Source organism: Zea mays, chromosome 1 (assembly GCF_902167145.1).
Source record: "Zea mays cultivar B73 chromosome 1, Zm-B73-REFERENCE-NAM-5.0, whole genome shotgun sequence".
Lineage (NCBI taxonomy): Eukaryota > Viridiplantae > Streptophyta > Magnoliopsida > Poales > Poaceae > Zea > Zea mays.
In genome coordinates, this window is record NC_050096.1 from 174,534,738 (window position 1) to 174,544,601 (window position 9,864).

Genomic DNA, 9,864 nt, shown 5'->3' on the forward strand with positions numbered 1-9,864 from the left:
ACAAATTCTATGCTGTTTTCATCTCCAGTTTGTGAGTTGGTTACTCGTTTTGCTTCCAATGTTTGGCTTATTTGTATTATCATATTGTTTCAATATTCAAGTTTTATGCATAATATAAAGTTCCTTATTTTATATACACTAGGTTCATCTTTTATACATTTTTCACGCTAATTATGCTAATTGTAACAAGTGTTTATGCTATATCCTGTTTGTTGTATTTGAAGTGTGAAACCGACGTATGCACTCCCATTTGATTAGTATTGTTAAGTGTATACAGTTTTATATACCATTTATGTCCAGACCTTCCGATTGCTAAACGTTCAATGCCAATTTGTTGTACATATTCAGTTACATAATTTGTGTAATTGTCTATAGTTACGCAACATTTTATAGTTTTATATCTACGCATTATATAACCCTTTCATGCAAACTATTGAATTTCCAACAAAATAAAGCATAAGTCATTGTGATATTACAAGTTTCTACTAAATCGACCCCTCTTTAGTCACACTTCAAATTATTCTCCCAAATCCATATGCTCATCGGCTTCTTCATTTTCCACTTCTTCATCAATACGATGTTTTTTTGCAGTCGATGTTTCATTCCACTGTGGAGCAGTTGTTTTATTGTTTAGTCTTGATCCGCTGGCCATCCTCTCTTTCGATTAGACAGTTTTGCTAGCCTTGCCCTGTTCTCTTCCACAGACAGACATGTTCTGCTGTTATGCCCATCTGCTATTCCACACAAATGGCATCTCCTATTCTTCTTTTTCTCTCCTTTCGCACCTAGTCTCATAATCCTATCTTCTGAATTTTTGATTGTCCGACCCTTTGGTCTTGCACGATCCGGCATATTCAGATTTATAACATCCACATTAAAATTCAACCTCTGCATAATAATAGACGTTACTATTTAGTATACGCATATTTACATCTATTTATACCAATCAGTAAAATCATTTATCAATGCTCACCTTTTTAGCTTCTGAGGATGCAACAATATGTTCCATTTGTTCATGTGCTACGTGACACGGAGAACTTGTATCACCAACCTCATGTGAAATTCTCATGTTGTCCTCCTTTAGAGCCCAACACAAATACATCAACATTTACATGCAGCATAAATATATTTTTTCATTTTAGACAAATAAACAATATTATTTTAATATGTACCTGGTTACCAATTGTTATTATTGTTAACGCATGTTCACATCCAGTCCTGGTGTTATGCGAATCCTACAAAATATTATTTGCTTATTACATTGATATTATATATTCATTATGTACAATACTTCATGCAAGCTTATATATATATATATATATCTTTTACATACCTTATTATTACATGTAATTGTATTGTCATCTTCCATCCCATCGCCAGCATTATTTTTATTCAACTCTTCTTCCTGGTACAAAATAACATGTTACTATGCATAATTTATGTTACAAATAGTATAACACTAAAACATCTGCAATATTATTACCTTGTCTTCCTCATTATCACTAACGTCTGTTGACTCATTACATCCAATATCTGGCTCCAATCGGCTTAGAACGACATCGAGCTCATCCAACACATCCATCGCCTTATCATACCCTGCTTTTGACATACACGCCTGGCGAACTACTTTCATTGTTTTCGTTAACAACATTTTCTGTCTGTATGATTTAGTAACTCCATCCTTCCCCCTGAAGCTCTTATCAATTCTTTCAAACGGAACATCTTTTCTTGATGAGACAGTGTACCTTTGCAATATATACTTTGAAGGTATCTTTTCAACTTAAAGATGCATGAAGGCTCTTAAAAGATGAACACACAATAGACCTGAAAACATGAAAACGAACCATTATTTCAAAAATATACATTAATTTGTACTACAATTATAAAATTCTCTAGTATGCAAATTTTTTATGCTAACCAACATAATACGTACAAACCTGTATGTTCCCACTGTTTGCACTCGCATGTATACTCCCCAGCTTCTATGTCTGCTGTTATCTTGAATTGATGTTGTCCCCACACAATTTTATTAGACCGTTTTGTATGCTGTACGATCCATTCATTATCACATCCGTCTGGGTCCTTTAATATTTTGTATGCAGTGGCATATTTCATTGATTCCTCAAATCTATTCATAACAGCTCTGGTGTATGCTCTAGAGACTCTCACTTCGAACCTATATAATGTATCTGTTGTCCTTGGTGCCTATAACACATTACTATCATAATTAAACAAATTATTTACATAAATGTATGCAAACCGTTATTGCTAACAAACACGACATACCTTGCTCACCAATGCCTCCTTTGATTCTTTCATTTTCCTGCTGTGCAACATTTTCATCATTTGTTTAGCGAACTCATGCAGTGGGGTGTTCGCATCTACATGTGATTGCTTCACTAATCTGTTCATGCTCTCACTTCGTTGTGTAGATACCATTACCCCACAGAAGTCATTTTTAAAAAATGCAGGTATCCATTCTTTTCTTATTTCATATAATTTGCGTAGAGTCATATCTTCATGAAGATTGAACTCCTCTAGCATCATTTCCCAGGCACATTCAAACTCATGAGGAGTTAATGGATGATGTATAATAGACTGGAATGTTGTTTTAAAATCCTTAACAGCAAACCTGGCATATATCTCATTTAGGAATGGCATAAATCTGTTCTGTACATGCCATAAGCACAGTCTGTGAACTGTTTTTGGAAATACAGTTCTCAGAGCAATTGGCATTGCAAGATCTTGATCTGCAATTGCTCACAGATTATTCAGTTATTTTCACAATAAATTGATTTACTGTTTTGCATAACAAATTTATATATCACATACCTGTAAGCATAACTCTTGGACCCTCGCATCCCATACATGTTTTGAATGAATTGAAAGCCCATTCAAAATTATGTACAATTTCATCTCCCAACAAAACAAATCCAAACACTGTACACTGCAGATGGCTGTTAGCTCCAACAAACATGCCCAGTGGTTTATCATATATATTTGTCTTGTGTGTTGTATAAAATGTCACAACATCACCATAATCTGCGTATTCCCCCTGCATACTTGCGTGTGACCAAAAAAATACTAACTATTTTCCCATCATTGTCTAGCTGGAAATCACAAAAAAATTGTGGATTCTGTTTCTTGCATTCTCTAAAGAAAGCCAAAAGTTTGGCTACATCATTTGAGCAATTTTCTCTTTTCCTCGCTGCCCTCCTACATTTGTTTGCACAAAAATATAATTACACACACATTTACTATAGTAATATTCATGGCTATTGATATATACACATGTAACAAAAAAGTATTGCTTACATGTTTTTCAGATCTTGAGTAGTTACCAGTACGTTCTCCGGCCCATCATGCATTTCTGATATAAAATCAACTATGCAATGCTGCGGCACTCGGCTATCATGCATTGCATCCACAAAATTTATGAACTCAGCATCCCTAATTTTGTTGCAACGTAAATGTTGTTTCTCTGCTTCGTCAGTTATGAACTCATGGTTATGCTCCAAGTTTACCAGTTCAATTTTTGTAGCTACAACCATTTTGTTTTCATCATCATATATTTTTTTTAATTTTATTCCAGCTTTGCATTGCGTACGCCCCGATGATCTATTCCTCATCCTAGGTGTATCATTTGATTTTGCTGCACTTTTACCTTCACGTGAACAATTTATCCACTTACTGAATGTTTTCTCTCTGTATTTCTTCAGTGGAAATCCCACTTCATATGCATACCTTTTATAGAATTTATATGCATCATCAACATCCTTGAAAGTCATCCCTACCGTTGGCACTATAGTTGGATCAATGTTTGTTGCCTGCTATTTCATTGTCATTGTTGTTTGTACCATGGAATATGTTCACAACAATATAATCAATCAATAATCAAATACAGCGATTGGACTTACATGTGAACGCAGTATCTGTGGCGTATCCATCTCCCTGGAGCTAATATTGGACATAGGAGGTCGAACCCTTTGTTCTCCTTCTTCCCCTATGCTCATCTCGGAGATCTCAGGACCCATTAGAGCAGGAGGTGGTGTCACCAGTGAGTTACCACCAACTCCTCTCTTTGTCTCTGGATCAAGATGAACGCCATCTCCTTCCATCGCCGGCGACCCTCCAGAGCCGGCCATCTCCAACTCCGATTAGTTATGCAGGCTTAGTGGTCTTTTTTTTGAATGAAAGTAAATCTCGGATACTATAAAAGTAACCGCATCCACGTTTACAGGGTTTCCCCATTATTTCCGAAACCGTCCCTAAATTATGGCGACGTCTTTGTCAAACTAAAATTCATAATATAAAATTTACGCACAATGACACAACGTTTTACGCCAATCGGTATATACTGTTTATGCATCTATTATGCTGTTTCGGTTTTATGCCATATCTTTCACCATCTTATGCTTCATTTTTTTAACCTTCCGCACATTACTTACCATGCAAGATCCGTAATTTACGCGCCCACGTATCATAGTAATCACGTTTGCATGTGGCATCTATTCCCTTTAATTCCGCGCAATTCCCTTACCATTCAAACAACCGCGTCACGACGCCGTCTCTCCTGCATGCCGCCTCTCAGCCCGACGTTAAAACACAGGCGCGCCTGTTCCATCGACCAGACCTCGGGAACCGACATGGGCTTCCTTTAATATCCGAAGCCCAGGGCTCCCGTTATACCTGCCCTATATATATATATATATATATATATATATATATATATATATATATATATATATATATATATATACTAGGAATGTACCTGTGCACTGCCACGGAAGTTAAAAATTAGTATAAAACATGTATCACACAATCTAGTCTGGTATAATGGGACCTAAGATCAGAGTAGCAGACTATCTCACACCCATACCTCACAAAACAACACAGTTCAAATCACAACTAAACCCCAACCACATTATTAATAAGAGGACAATGAAACCATGTGAATAGAGATGACAATTATCTACGAAAAGGCTAATGCTAGCAAGAAGAAAGAACTTAAGAACTGCAGATAATTTCTTTATTGTCACCACCCCTAGACAAACTTTTCTCCTTTTAGAACACCCAGGAAAAATGAACAATGTAATCCTATGACCATCCCAACACACAACAGTGTTCACAAACAATAATGGAATTATACTACAAATTGAATATAAATTTACTATGGACAAGGAGGCCCCTTGGCATGTCAAGTGAGTCGAGTCCGCTCAACCAGAAACACATTTGTTTCCTCATCGTCTCGAGCTCTTAGTGGGACTGTATTTGCAATAAGATCTATTGCTACACATAGTATCCAACACCTTCCACTGGTTTTACTACTTTAGAAGTGCCTTGACATTCTCGGGTCTCCATCCAAGCTCCCAAGCCCTTTGCTCCCACAAAAAAGTCAGTTTCTTTTGTTGGACCAATGCTTCCGCTGAGTTCTCCCTAGCTTCTTCATAGGTTATCCATGCTTGAGCTGCATTTGTCAGCCTCCTTCTGATACTGTGAAGCTAACTTTTTGGCCTCGAGCAACTTAACATCAGCCTCTTGTTGAGCTGTGTTGCCTCCTCTTCTCTCTGTTTTAGTTCTTCTACAAGCAGCTTTGTGAAACTCTTTTCTATCTCTTCACCGGATGCGTGACTCTTGACCCCTTTAAAGTGTTTAGCACAATCTGAAAACATGGGAAGGCACCAGTTTCAGTTATAGCACAGTAATCACAAAGTGAATGACATGGTTAAGAACATAGAATGTTCAAAACAACGCCATTGCATGTTTGTGTGTCTATCTCGGTCGAATATATAATCAAGCCCCTACCTTTCTTGAGAAGATGATTTGAATATATCATGGCATAATAGTAAAGATCTACTTTGAGGAATGGTATTATTGTTGCGTCTAGCTCTCGACATTGCTTGGTATGTCAGTTGCATAAAACATAAGAATGCACATAGAACAAAAAAGTGATATGAAATAGAAATAACTGAAGAAATGAAGCACTTGTTGATCTAACCTTTTCTTTGTAGCACTTTGGTGGGTTTGAAGCATTGAATAATTTATTACAGCTCGTGAATATGCAGGAGGGACCAACTCACTTGTAAGGTTCCTTTTGCTTGCTTGAATCGGTGCCTGTGATTTTGAGCATATGTTTGAGTCAATAGTAAATTTTACAGAATAGTAAGTATTTTAATTCATTGATGCTGCTTGTGAAAGTTATCTGACCTTATCAACATAAATATTTCTATTGTTGTCTCACGTAGCTGGCAGTCCATCATCACATATCACTGACATAGGTGTGCTGGCTGATCCATGAGTAGCTTTTGGTCCAGTTGATGAAGTTAAAGGAACGCATGAGTCTCTTGTTGGCAGGTCATGTAAGCATTAGTTATTTATGTTCATCAGTGTAGTAGAGTGTAAGAGAGTAATTTGAATATCAGTTCTTCATGTTGCGTAGTGCAATAGAGGGTAATAGTCAGCTACTCCCCTGCAATATGAAAAACTAAAAAATAGTTGATCATGAACAACCATGCTCTTTTAGATGCTTTTGCAATAACAAAACACATGTAAATATAGAACATATGCAGCCTATTAGAAGGTTACATTACAAAAATTCAAATAGAGTGAACGAGATTTGATGATGTGATTTAGCAAAAATGAAGGATGCTGCATTTAGGAATTATTGCATGCATACAGAGGAATCTCAAGAGAGAAAAATGAATATTTCTGTTTACTTCTTTTAATTGTAACAAATTATGTATGTGTGTGGGGGTTGCACTACCATTGCCTAACCAAGGGCCATGTATATCACATCGAACACAAAAAAATGATTAAACAAAGAATGATATGGCACAAATCATTACACTACAGCTACTAAATCCATCAATAGTGGCTCGCTAACCAAGAGGCAGGCTAACACTTGTTGGTGGTGAAGACGATGGCGCCCTTGGCGGTGTCAAAGCTGACACGGGTGCCCTGCTGCTGCACGTTCCCAATGATTAACATGACTGTGTTTATCAGCGTGCTTGCCAGGCATTAGGTTCCAGCTCCGTCCATGGGGATCAGGTAGTTCTTCGCCGGTAGCCATAGCGCGCCGCCGACAGCACACAAATAATTGCATAAGATGATCTATGAAAACGAACAACACAATGTTACAGTTGACATCAATATCAGCTCAGTATCTCGTAAATTACTAAATCGCTATCATTAGCATTACATTTGCCTTCCTTTTCTTTACAGCTAGAAGCATTTCTTCTTCTTTAACATGCCAAGATGATCAAAAGCCTATATATGAAAATAAAAATGTATACATTAATGCATCATATGTTACTATGATTACAAGTACTAAATTTTTTGAAACAGAAAAAAGAACTCGACAATCAATGTCACATAATATTTCTCGATGCGGCAAACTAACCTTGTAGATAGCGAGTGATATGGTAGCTAACCAAACCTGTAGCATAAAAAGAGGAAACCAGAACCAGAGCATGTGTTCTAGTTAATGTAAAAACGAAAGCAAACTAATACAAGATGGAAGGACACATTGACAAGATAAGAAAAGGCACTAACAGCAAGGTTCCAAAATAAATTTTTAGTTGTGAGACATAAAATAGCATAGAAAGAACACTGAGGGCTAAAAAATTGAAAACCTTGCAGCGAGGATTTTAATACTATGAGATAAATTTTATGGTACCACTTTTTGTGTCACTAAGTGACTAAAGAGAACAAAAATCCTTTATGGCCTTGGTATGCACTAAAAGGAACATTACAGGGTATGTGGTCGACATCCAACAGTTATCTAAGAACCTAGTTACATGCAGCTAATTGTAAAGCTCCCTACAGGCATCAGCCTAAACGAATTAAAATACCACCATCAAAATTTGGGAAACTGCTGGTTGTGTGCAGTTATCTATCAGACCCATATTTCCTAAAAGAGTATAACATTGTTTGGCGAAATTTTGAAGAATTTTTTAGTAATCTATCAAACTACGTGCATACACTACTCTAGATTCATACCAATTTCTAAACCAGAGAATCTAAGTTCATGAATGTATTTAAATGTATTTCTAGTCTTGAGCACATACCTGCCTCCGTGACAATGATCTGACATGATACTACTACTCAAACAAGTGAACAAATAGTCTACACAAGTCTTGAGCACATGCCTGCCTCCGTGACAATGATCATGCACCAGCAGTTGCTGCGGCCAAGTGGATAAATATCGCACAAGAATCATGAACGGCCATTCCAGGAGTGTGCCTTGGAATGTCACTTTCCAAGAGAAAATGGGCAACCGGTTATATATATATACACTCCTATATAGTTGAAGCACATTCTTCCTATCTGGAATTCTGAATTCCTAGAAATAGATGCTGATGTTTGCTGACTGACCGCGAAAGAAACCGCCATGTCCATTGGCCAACAGGGCATCTGTACGTGAAGAGCGACGTGTACGGCTTTGGCGTGGTGATGTTGGAGATGCTATCGGGGCAGCGAGCGCTGGACTCGAACCAGCCGAGCGGGCAGCTGAGCCTGGACGACTGGGCGAAGCCGTACCTGGCAGACCGCCGGAGGCTGGCGTGGCTCATGGACCCGCGGTTCAAGGGCCAGTACAACTCCAGGCAAGGGTTCGCGCAGCTGACGCTCGGCTGCCTGGCCGGCGAGCCCCGCAGCCGGCTCTCGATGAAGGAGGTGGTGGAGACACAGGAGCAGGTGGAGGCAACGAAGAGCCGGGCGCGCAGCGGCGGGTCCGAGTCTAGCCGCGCCGGTGTCTGCGGCGCACCAGCGGTCGCAGCGCGTCGGTGGCGGCGCCCGTGCCGCGTCCAGGCCCGCCGCCAACGGCCACAACACCAGGTCCGCGCGATGACGCTTCAACAGGGTGGTGACGATTCTTCATGTAAATGGTGTTTTTTTCCTGGGGGTGGACCTTCCAAAAACGGTGCGGGGTGGACTTCGCGGAACCAGAGAGCAGGGAAGGTGGGGGTGGACTTCACGGAACCGCTGGGCGTGGGGGAGGAGCACGGGCGCCATAGCCGGGCGTGAGGGCGAGATCCGTTCTTGGCCTGCTGGTCGTGGGGGCGGAGCACGGGTTGCTAATGCGGGCGGACCTGCTGGTCGTGGGGGCGAAGCACAGGTTGCTGATGTGGTCGGATGAGGGGTGCCATCAGCAGCCGCGGTGGTGTAGCACGAGTGTGCCAGCGTGAATGGCGGCTCCGTCGCGGATGAGGGCTGGGGCGTGCACGATTCATGGTGGGCTGGGGCGGGAGGCTCAGGCTGGACGGTAGTGGGATGGCGTCGCGGAGACGGGATCTGCGCGCTGGAAGGATCGCAGAGGAGAGGGAGGCGTTCGTTGTTGGTAGGAGATCCCTTGATGGCGGCGCAGATGGCGTGGGGAGGAGGGTGGGGTGGAGGCGTCCGTCGTGGAGACAGGATCTGCGCTGGGGAGGATCGCGAAGGAGAGGGGGCAGAACCAATTGGACGGTTGGGATGGAGGCGGGGTTGATCCGGCAATTGGACGGTCGATATGGAGGCGGGGGCATGGTTGTGCCTAGTCTACACTATTGCCTTAAGGATTAGTATAGATATAGTTGAAAGTCACCTAGAGGGGGGGTGAATAGGGCGAAACTGAAATTTACAAAGTTAATCACAACTACAAGCCGGGTTAGCGTTAGAAATATAATCGAGTCGTGAGAGAGGGTGCAAAACAACTCGCAAGCAAATAAAGAGTGTGACACGCGGATTTGTTTTACCGAGGTTCAGTTCTCGCAAACCTACTCCCCGTTGAGGTGGTCACAAAGACCGGGTCTCTTTCAACCCTTTCCCTCTCTCAAACGGTCCCCCGGACCTAGTGAGCTTTCTCTTCTCAAATCAACCGGGAACAAA

At 40.6% G+C, this 9,864-nt stretch overlaps 1 pseudogene; it reads left to right on the top strand.

The window, feature by feature from the left end:
• The first annotated feature begins 8,148 nt into the window (after positions 1-8,148).
• On the top strand, positions 8,149-8,848 carry LOC103645050 (probable serine/threonine-protein kinase PIX13; annotated as a pseudogene).
• The last annotated feature ends 1,016 nt before the right edge of the window (positions 8,849-9,864 follow it).